Source organism: Cylas formicarius, unplaced genomic scaffold, assembly GCF_029955315.1.
Source record: "Cylas formicarius isolate icCylForm1 unplaced genomic scaffold, icCylForm1.1 PGA_scaffold_3__17_contigs__length_32017465, whole genome shotgun sequence".
NCBI classification, from domain to species: Eukaryota; Metazoa; Arthropoda; class Insecta; order Coleoptera; family Brentidae; genus Cylas; species Cylas formicarius.
The window spans coordinates 8,021,888-8,031,707 of NW_026844326.1; the positions used below are offsets into that span (position 1 = coordinate 8,021,888).

The following is a 9,820-nucleotide window of genomic DNA, read 5'->3' on the forward strand; positions in this document are numbered from 1 at the left end:
AATTATATATTCTCGCAATACCCTACATCCCTCCAGGAAAGAATTAGAAGTTCAATCTCAATTGTTGCCGTACAATTGGGAATGTCATACTACAAGATTGAGTACCCTTTAAAATATTATAAATGTCATCCATACAAATTTATTCCAGCTCGAGGCTCATTTGAAAGAAATAAAATTCAGCAGTTACAATTTTGTCGAGAAATGCCAAGGCTTATAACAGAGCATCCTGACCTTATTCTTACTGATGAAGCAACCTGACAGGTAATAACCGGAAAAATAAACTAATGCAAAAGCGTGCGAACCAAATAATCGATTTTTCCTGATGGATATCTGTCAGGCAATCGATGTTTAGATCTAATTAAAAGTAATATTGGAAATTATTTGAAAGGCCTATATTAATATGGCAAGAAGATAGGGCATCGTCCGACAAAACCCATCCAGTTACTGGATACCTCAATTGGATAGGCAGACATTGCACAATCCAGCGGGCGGCTAATAGCTCGTATTTAAACCCTCTTGATATTTTTCTATTGGGATTAAAAAAAAAAAATACAATACCAAACCTCAAAATATACGAGCATTGAGCCAAATAATGGCATGGAATGGAATATTTATACTCAATATAGATCATTCCGACTTTCTTTTGAATACGATTCATTATAAAATATAACATATAGCCATTTATTTCATGTTATATTTATGTTTAATTATCGTTGTTATCGGTTTTATTATGGTTTGTTTGATATTATGGTCTTTAGAATTTTTAGTATTATTGGTTAATTAATACTTATCGATAAAAAAACTAATTACTTGAAGCTTTTCTTTCTCTGAGTAACCCTGAGTAATTGAATTGAATTGAATTTGCGGAACGCCTAGCCAATTTGATTAAACATCTGTTTATTTAATCAAAAATTTAAAGTTTAATTCAAGAACGGTTTATCCAAATCTCAACAATGTATACATGTCTGATATCGGGAGAAGATCTTGCATCATGACAGAAAATTATATAGGGTGGTCCATTTAAAAATTATGCATTTTTTGTAAGTGTATGTATGTGATTTTCGTTAACCCCTATTGGTGGGTACGCAAATATAAAAAATAACCCTGTACGTAATCTAAGTACTGTTTACAAACATGGAGTTGAAATGGTGGAACTCAAATTTATTTTATGTCGGTACCCTGGACAAATGATTCAGTACCATGGAACAGGAAATTTGAAATTTGTTTCTCGTTCTAATAAACGTATAATAAAATTCTTTTCGGTTTTATTTTTCCAGTAAAATGGATGAATAATATGCAAAGAATAAAAATAAAAAGTCTAGTTTTAAGATCTTAGAAATTTTAAATAAAGAAGTAACAGTTAGATCGGATCACCCATATAGCCAACTCCTTCGAAGCAACCCTGTATGTCCAACGTACAAATATGTTTGTTCAAATTTCATGAAAAGGCCTTCATCGCTACATTGAAATAAACATCCGACCGCTTATCTCACAAAATGCAATTTTTCTTTGATAATCAAAATAACACCTCTTGGGTATTGAAAAACCCTTTATTTCCAACGGATCGCCAAGCTTGAGTAGTCGTAAAACTAGACTTCGCCATTTGGGAACTTAAAGACTGAACAAAATAAATTTAAAAACAGAAAACAATAACGCCAGAACAATAAATCCCCTATAAAGCGTATAAAATTGACTGTCGAGCGCGTTCGACGGTGCCCTAGTGGGCATTCGCGTTCGTCGCATACCTCAACCCGTCGGAAGGTATGCACCGGCGCGATCTAGACTCGCCTCGCGTAAATCCGGTAGCAGCAAGAACCGATTTGCCGCGCTCTTTGTCTCTCCGCCACCACCTCTTTCTCTCGCACGCACCATTCCCAGAAATACCAAAGCTCCTCGAGGTTATAGGCGTAACACCGGCAGCGCTCTGTCCGATAATAAGCCGGAGGCGTAAAGAGTGAGAGCTTTCGGGTCGAGACGTGTGCTGCGCGCTGCTTGTTTAACCACGAGAATGATTACCGCACTTGCGCGTCGAGTTAATATGGCCTAGTTTTTTTTTCATTCGTTTCTTAGCTCGACGCGCTTGGTGCAGACCCGTTTGCCGTAAAAAACGTATTGTACGTCAAAATAGTCGCGAGGTATTTCGACTCGGAACAACTGAGTTTATCCAACATTTTCGCTCGTATGTAACCCACAAGATCAACAACCAACCCCCCAAATATCTTGATTAGTTTTGGTTAGTTAGAATTCGCAAGGTCTTACCAAATGCGAAAATTTATAATTAATAACTACAAAAAAAAAATCCTCTTCTCTTGGTGGGAATATAATTTTACACAAGAGTATATATATGTTGGCTTTAAAAAGTACCTATGTCTATGTCTATGTCTCCAAAATTATTTCTGTTTGTTCCTCAGCATCATTTTAAAAGTAACTATGACACTAGAAGATAGAACGTTCGAGTATTTATTTTCACAAATTAATAAACCTGACCATGAGCAAAATTTTAATAATTCGCACAATAAATTTACACAAAACTTTTTACTTTTTGAATTAATTGATTAAGAAAAAACCTAAAAAATAAACGCTGGCGATTTATCTACATACCGAAATGAGACGCATGTTTCCCTTGTGCCAAAATCTATCTACATACTTTTTTTTAATGAAATTTGGTAGTTAATTTCCCTTATCGAACTAGGCAACATTCACAATTTTTGGACCCAAAAATAGAAAGCTTATATGTTCCAATACCAATGGACCTCCGAAGAGTGCCATACAGAGGTGGTATTGAGTATGTTAAGATGGATATATTTTTGACGTAAAATTGTCGTACATTCATTAGTTTAGTTTCTCTGTTTAATAGATCTGATTGATTGATTTATTCATTTTTATATTTATTTATTAATTTCTAGTGGCAGCATGTGGATGTTTCTTATACCTCCACAACCAACTACCAAATTTTTTTTTCAACTACTGTAAGATGTTTTGAAGAGACTGAATCACTTCTTTTTACAAAAGAGGCTCAAATTTATGTCTATTTTAAAATAAGGTAGACTTTAGCTATCTTTGGTTCTCGAAAATTTCTGGAAAAAAAGTTTAGCGTTAATGAACATTTTAAAAACTTGAAAATATGTTCCACTATTTTCTCTTGGCTATTATTGCAGTAATTCCTTTACGCACGTCTGCGCGACTCTGGAGACGTGGCCAACTTGTTTTATGAATTTTAAACCCGGTACTTTTTGAAGCTATCCTGTATGTCCAAGAAACAAATATTCTTGTTCAAATTTATTTTCTCACCATGCAGGACTTTTTACGAAGAGAATTTTTTTTTGGTAAACTAATAATTTTAGTTATTATAAATAACAAAAATCTTTCGAAAACATTAAATTGAAGTCAAACACATTGAAGAAAGAGGAGGATAGGAGCAAAGTAATAACAATGAGTAAATGGTTAATAGGATAAAAAACACTGACATGTAACATATGAATTAACAAATAAAAATTCTAAAAGAGAAAGATGACACTATTTTAAGTGGATGTTCGATCGCTGCTGTAAAAAATGTGCTGCCCAGGTTCTCGTTTGGAAGTGACTAATCTAAGTTGTAAATCTAGTTTATGATAACCTTTGGTTGAGATTTACATAAACCAGGGGTTAAATTCGGTTGAATTTTACTTGGAAAGATCGAACGAATATATGTCTATGAATATCTATGAAATAAGTATATTAAAGTTTGGAGAATGGCCAGACTCCTCCATCGCCTAAATATGATCAAATTTCCGAATCTGGGGCAGGCATTTTAAATTTTGTTTTTTTGAAGAAATACAGGCAGCCCAGTAGATTGCATTTCAATATGAAATATTGTACATCAATGTTAAAGAATCGGTTAGTTTAAACTTAATAGATTTTTTTAGCTTAATTAGCTTTTGGATTCAACCGGTTACTGTAAAAAAATACCCTTGAATGTTTACAGCCCGCTGTAAAATTGTACCATTTAAATAAATTTTATCTTGTTTATCTTATTAATATCAGTATAATTAAAAAAGCGGATAACATAATTTAATTATTTTGCAGAAACGGGTAGTTCAAATAGAAAACAAGATAAGTCCCAAAATGCAACCTGCAATGGTGTTAAGTATTTAAAGTATTTCAATGTAGTTAAATGTAATTTTAAATACATGTTTTTGTATTTCAAATATAATTTCAATACCCATGAAATTTTAAATACTTGTAATTAATATTTAAAATTGCATCTAAAGTTATGAAGAATCTTCACACTTATACTAGGCCGAGACAGGTATTTATATATATTATTATAATAATATAATAATACGCACTTGAATTTTTACCGTCGTTAAGTATTAATATTAAGATATTATTCGAAACAATACGGACTAATACTCAAGTCACTCAGGATTAATATTAAAAATGGACTAATGGCCTAATACCCTTAATAAAATATAAACATTGTTAGAGGTTTATATTTAAAAAATACAACGTAATTTTATCATCTTCCGCTATATTCAGCGCATATGGAAATGCTACAATGTACAGTGTACAATTTCATTGTACGTGTTACATAATGAATATATAAATAATTCTGTATTTACATTATGATGATGATGACTAATATTAAAAAAAAATAATCCTTATACTTCGTTACCGTTAACTATTGAATTTATAATTCCAACTATGTATTCAAATACTTTTAAATACATTGTAATTTGAAAAAAAAAATTTTAAATATATTTTAAATATCTTTACCGATTTACCATCATATAGATAATGGTATTTTTATATATTCAAAAGCATAGATAAACTAGAAATGCACTACGACTTTTTTGTGAAAAAAGTCACTTTTTAAAAGCAAAAAGATGCTTTTGGATATTGCTGTTAGCTAGAAAACTTGACAGTTGGAATTTCATTTTTTGATTTGTGTTTAATTTAACTAAGTATAATGTAATTACGACATTTTTAACATTACTGCGTTATATGATCTATTATTTATTGTCCCTCTCCTGAATTATTTTCCCCCCTACATGGTAACCACAACAACAATTCATAGTCAGGCAACACTCCTCGCCCCACTCTTACCATCCCTAAACGCCAATGTTTCCATCACAACAGTAGCAATCTTTGCCCTAAGATAACAATGCCATTAACTTCTCGTTTTTTGCAACCTAAATTTAATTCTCGTCCCATAACTAAATATCCATTTCGAAATCTTTTATAAAGGAACTTCAAACACAAAAAGTGAAATATTCCGAAAATTAACTGCAGTAAATCGGAAAATAAATATCAAATAAAACATTTCGTTTCACAGTAGATGCCGCTGAAAGGAAAATTGACAAAGTTCTTCAGAAATGTTATTATAAAAGTGGCTATATTTTTGGGTAATTTCGTGTTTTTGCCTTGAAATAATTTCATCACCTTTAAATAAACGACCAACTCTGTACGTTCTTTGAACCAACAAACGCATTTGCGGCGCCGATAACAAAAACCGAAGCGACAGCAATAAAACAATTAAAAAAAACACACACACACAACATGTACTAACCTGCGATAATGCGTCGGGGTTAGAACAACCAACTCGCGAACTGCGATGGCACTTCGTTCCGTTCAAAGTGAAAGCCCCAAAACTACTAGTCTTCTAAGGCTGTAGACGATTTCGAAAGCTTCTGTACCAAACTAGAGATGGTAGCCCAATGGTTCGCATCAAGTAGTCTGTTGTACAGGGTACGATGGTGCCCGAGTCGCCCCGCGCGCGGTACCAAAGGTACGGCCTACCGATATATTGGCTCCTAAACGTCAGGTACGTAAGGTTCACGGCTTCGTTGCGGCAAAGACAGGGAGCCGCTCGGCTGCGACGGCAAACTCGACCTTATATCGTACGGGGATTAGGTGCGAACGGGTACAAGCGACGTAAGGTTGATTAAGTTTTTAAAATGAGTCGGTTTTTTACTGGGTTACCGGAGGTGTTGCTGTGGTTATGCCATTGGTGTGCTTTTAACTTCTTTAATTAACGTTTAGGAGATTATTTCGTACGGTGGAAAGGGGTGAAGTGCACGGATGGTGTCCAATGGGCATGTTCGGTGCGCGACGGAATTTGACTACCTTCAAAAACCGTGCGTTGTAAAAGTTTTCATCTACTGCAATATTATGCGGTTTTGATATATGAAACTAAATATCAGTGGCTCAGTTAAAAACATTTAATAACCATGAATATATATATCCAAAACACAAACAAATCTAAAATGTAAAAATCCAGCTCCAAAAGTTACATTTTAAAAAACCTTACAAGTATGGCCGCAATCTTCCGCTATTTTATACATATTTCTTTAGATGGTTAAACTCCCTTAGCAACTTCGTCGTCGATTAGGGTTTTGGGTATCTTTTTTCTCTTATTTGAAGTAACAAATTTCTTTTTTTTTATTATTTTTTATTATTTTTTCTTTGCAGTATGTTAGTGACTTCTGAGCCTTCATGCTATTGTCGAGTTAGATATGATTATGTCGAGTATGATTGCATAGAATCTATTCGCAAATACTTTAATTTTAAAGAGTGTTCCTAACGGTTGCTACAATAAAATTATATTTATTTTAGAAGGAAAGTGAATTGTTATTCTTATCATTATTATTATATGTTGTTGTGTGTGTGTTTAACAGCAATTGACCACCGGATATTATTCACGTAACCAGATGATAGAACACCCACGTATCATTTTTGTAGATGAATTTTGAAACTACTAAAATTTTCATTCACTTTGAATAATAACTTACAATGTCGATTACTTTGTACAGAACACAAAGTCCGAACAAAGTTTCTTTTAATGCAATTTTGATGTTTAAAAAAGAGTAATAATTATTGAACTGTATAAATTCCAAAGCACAGGTGAAAGTATATATACAGTGGAATTTAATTGGTAAACGTACAAATACATATATAGCACTAATGATGTTTAACTGGAATGCGAAATCAAATGATTTTCTCTGACTGAACAGTTTTATACAAACGCAAACAAATCTAAAATGCAAATATCCTACTCTCAAAGTTACATTTTAATAAACCTCACAAGTGTATAAACAGTGGCATTTTATCATAACGTTCAAATACTTATTTATTTATTAATATTATTATTTATTTTAATATATTTATGATGTTAAACTGGAATGCGAAATCAAATGCACTTTCTTTATATGATATATTCTATGGGCAAATTTATTTGATTAATTGAATTAATGAAAAACGAAATAGCTTCCAACATTTGGTTTATTTTTAGTATCCAGGTTATAAACAAATCAGCTGATTTATAAAGCTGGCTAAGTAAATGCATAAATGAATCTAAAATCTTCCAAAAAACACATTTTGAATAGAACAAGGAACCATACATTATAATTTTTTTGTTCCATAGCAAATAAGAAAACTTTGTATTTTACTAATTCTTTTATTATTTTGTAGAACATGGCACTTGTTTGATTTGACTTTTCATCTAATTAGTATTTTCTATAATTAAAAAATTTGGATATAAGCATTTCCATATATTCTATTACGGCGATAAGCAAATATCATATTAGCCAACAACAAAAGGATACAAACAACATTTGCCTATTGCAACGAAGTGATGATTAGTAGTATTTTAGAGGTTATTTAATTCTGAATTAAATGTCTCCATTAAAATAAACTGATGGCTGTTTCGAACATAAATACCTCACACATTTGCAATATTATTAAGTACGGGAATTGGGTGTGAACGGATACAAGCGATGTAATTGAATAAGTTTTTAAAATGAGGCGCTTGTTCACTGGGTTACCGGAGGTGTTGCTGAGGTTATGCCATTGGTGTGCTTTTAACTTATTTAATTAACGCTTAGGAAATTACTTCGTACGGTGGAAAGGGGTGAAGTCCACGGATGGTATCCATGGCATGTTCGATGCACGACGGAATTTGACTACCTTCGAGTACCGGGCGTTGTTAAAATTATCATCTACTGCAATATTATGCGGTTGTGATATATGAAACTAAAAATCATTGGTACACACAAACAAATTTAAAATGTAAAAATCCAGCTCTTAAAGTTACATTTTTAAAAGCTTTACTAGTGAGGTCGCAGTCTTCTGCTATGACATATATTTTTGAACTGAGGTGGCTTTTACTTGATGAAAATTCATTTATAAAAATAAATAAGAACTAAAAGTGCAGATTTTCATGAAATTATATATTATGACATGACAATTGTTTCGACAACACCGTGTCTTTATCAAATAAAAACATTTGATAAAGACACGGTGTTGTCGAAACAATTGTCATGTCATAATATATAATTTCGTGAAAATCTGAACTTTTAGTTCTTATTTATTTTGACATATATTTTTTTACATGGTTAAACTCCCATAGTAACTTCATTCGTCGATTAGGTTATTGGGTAACTTTTTTCTCCAGTTGTTTCTCTTGGGGCAAGCTCTAATTCATGTCATTTGAAATACCAAATCGAGCTATTTCTTTTTTTGTTTTATATAAGGAAAGGGAATTGTTGTTATCATCCTTATTATATATAGTTGTAAGTGCATTTTTTCCATTCACTTCTCGAATTTTTAAAGTTTAACAGCAATTGACCATTGGGTTTTATTTACGTTATGAGATATTGTGTTAGAGCGCACTCATATATCATTTTCATGTCTGGTATCATGCATGTGAAAGTGGAAATTCATTACCTTTTTTTATATTTTTAATATGTAAACTGTTATAGATGAATTTTGAAGCCATTATTTCTTTCATTTATTTTGATTACTAGTTTAAAATGTCGATTACTTTGTACAGAACACAAAGTTCGAACAAACTTTTTTTAAGACCATTTTGATGTTTAAAATTTCTTAAAACTAGCTTTTGAAACAAAAATTTTAACAATTATTGAACAGTATATATGCAAAAGCACAGGTGAATATATATTGTTATTGGTATTGGTATTAAAGGGCGGCAACCCCGCGGGCGTCCAAGCACCTAGGCCTAGGCCTCATTGTGCTAGAGGGCGGCCAGAATGCCGCCCCTTCTATAGAAGGTCAGCAACTTCTTTAGCCCAATACCGTGCACTCAGTCCGGATCGATCAGGACCGTTCCGAAAACTCCAAATCTTGCCCATGTCAAAGCTCTGTGAGCAAATGATACGGGGTCTCCCCCCACCCCCTTCACCACCTGCACTCCTGGTCGTCTCCAATGCCTGGCAAGCAAAGATACCTCCTAAGCCTGCAATGTCCTGCGTAGGCCCATGTTAGTGCTCTACACTCCCTTCTGATCAGTATAAGCAGCTGCCTGGTCCGAGGGAGCGCAGGGTGAAAGTATATATACAGTGGCATTTTATTGGTAAAGGCATTTTTATACACATTTAGTAGATCATAAAGTACAAATACATATATAGTATTAATGATGTTTATATGGAATGCGAAATCAAATGCATTATCTTTAAGTGAACAGTTTTAGACACACGCAAACAAATCTAAAATGCAAATATTCTACTCTCAAAGTTACATTTTAATAAACCTCACAAATACAGAAGCTGATATACAGATTTTTTAGATGGTTAAACTCCCATAGCAACTGCATCGTCGATTAATGTTTTGAATATCTTTTTCCTACAGTTGTCTCTCTTGGAGCAAGCTATAATTCTAATGTTATCTGCAATAACAAATCGAGTTTTTAATAGCATATGCGCTTAAAATATTTCATGTTTCCAATTTATTTTTTCTTAATTTTTTTAATTTATGAAAGGAAGTTTGTTGCAGTTTGTCAATTTTTTTTCAAACTAATAGTTTTGCAGTATGTTCGTGACTTCTA

General features: G+C 32.8%; 1 protein-coding gene across 3 annotated transcripts in view; it reads right to left on the reverse strand.

The window, feature by feature from the left end:
* Positions 1–5,684, reverse strand: part of LOC132699437 (protein drumstick) — a 53,864-nt gene extending 48,180 nt beyond the window's left edge. For all 3 annotated transcript variants that reach the window (XR_009618507.1, XM_060666143.1, XM_060666141.1), the window contains exon 1: positions 5,549–5,684. The gene's annotated coding sequence lies outside the window, so the exon portion shown is untranslated. The remainder of the gene's footprint in view (positions 1–5,548) is intronic.
* Positions 5,685–9,820: the final 4,136 nt, after the last annotated feature.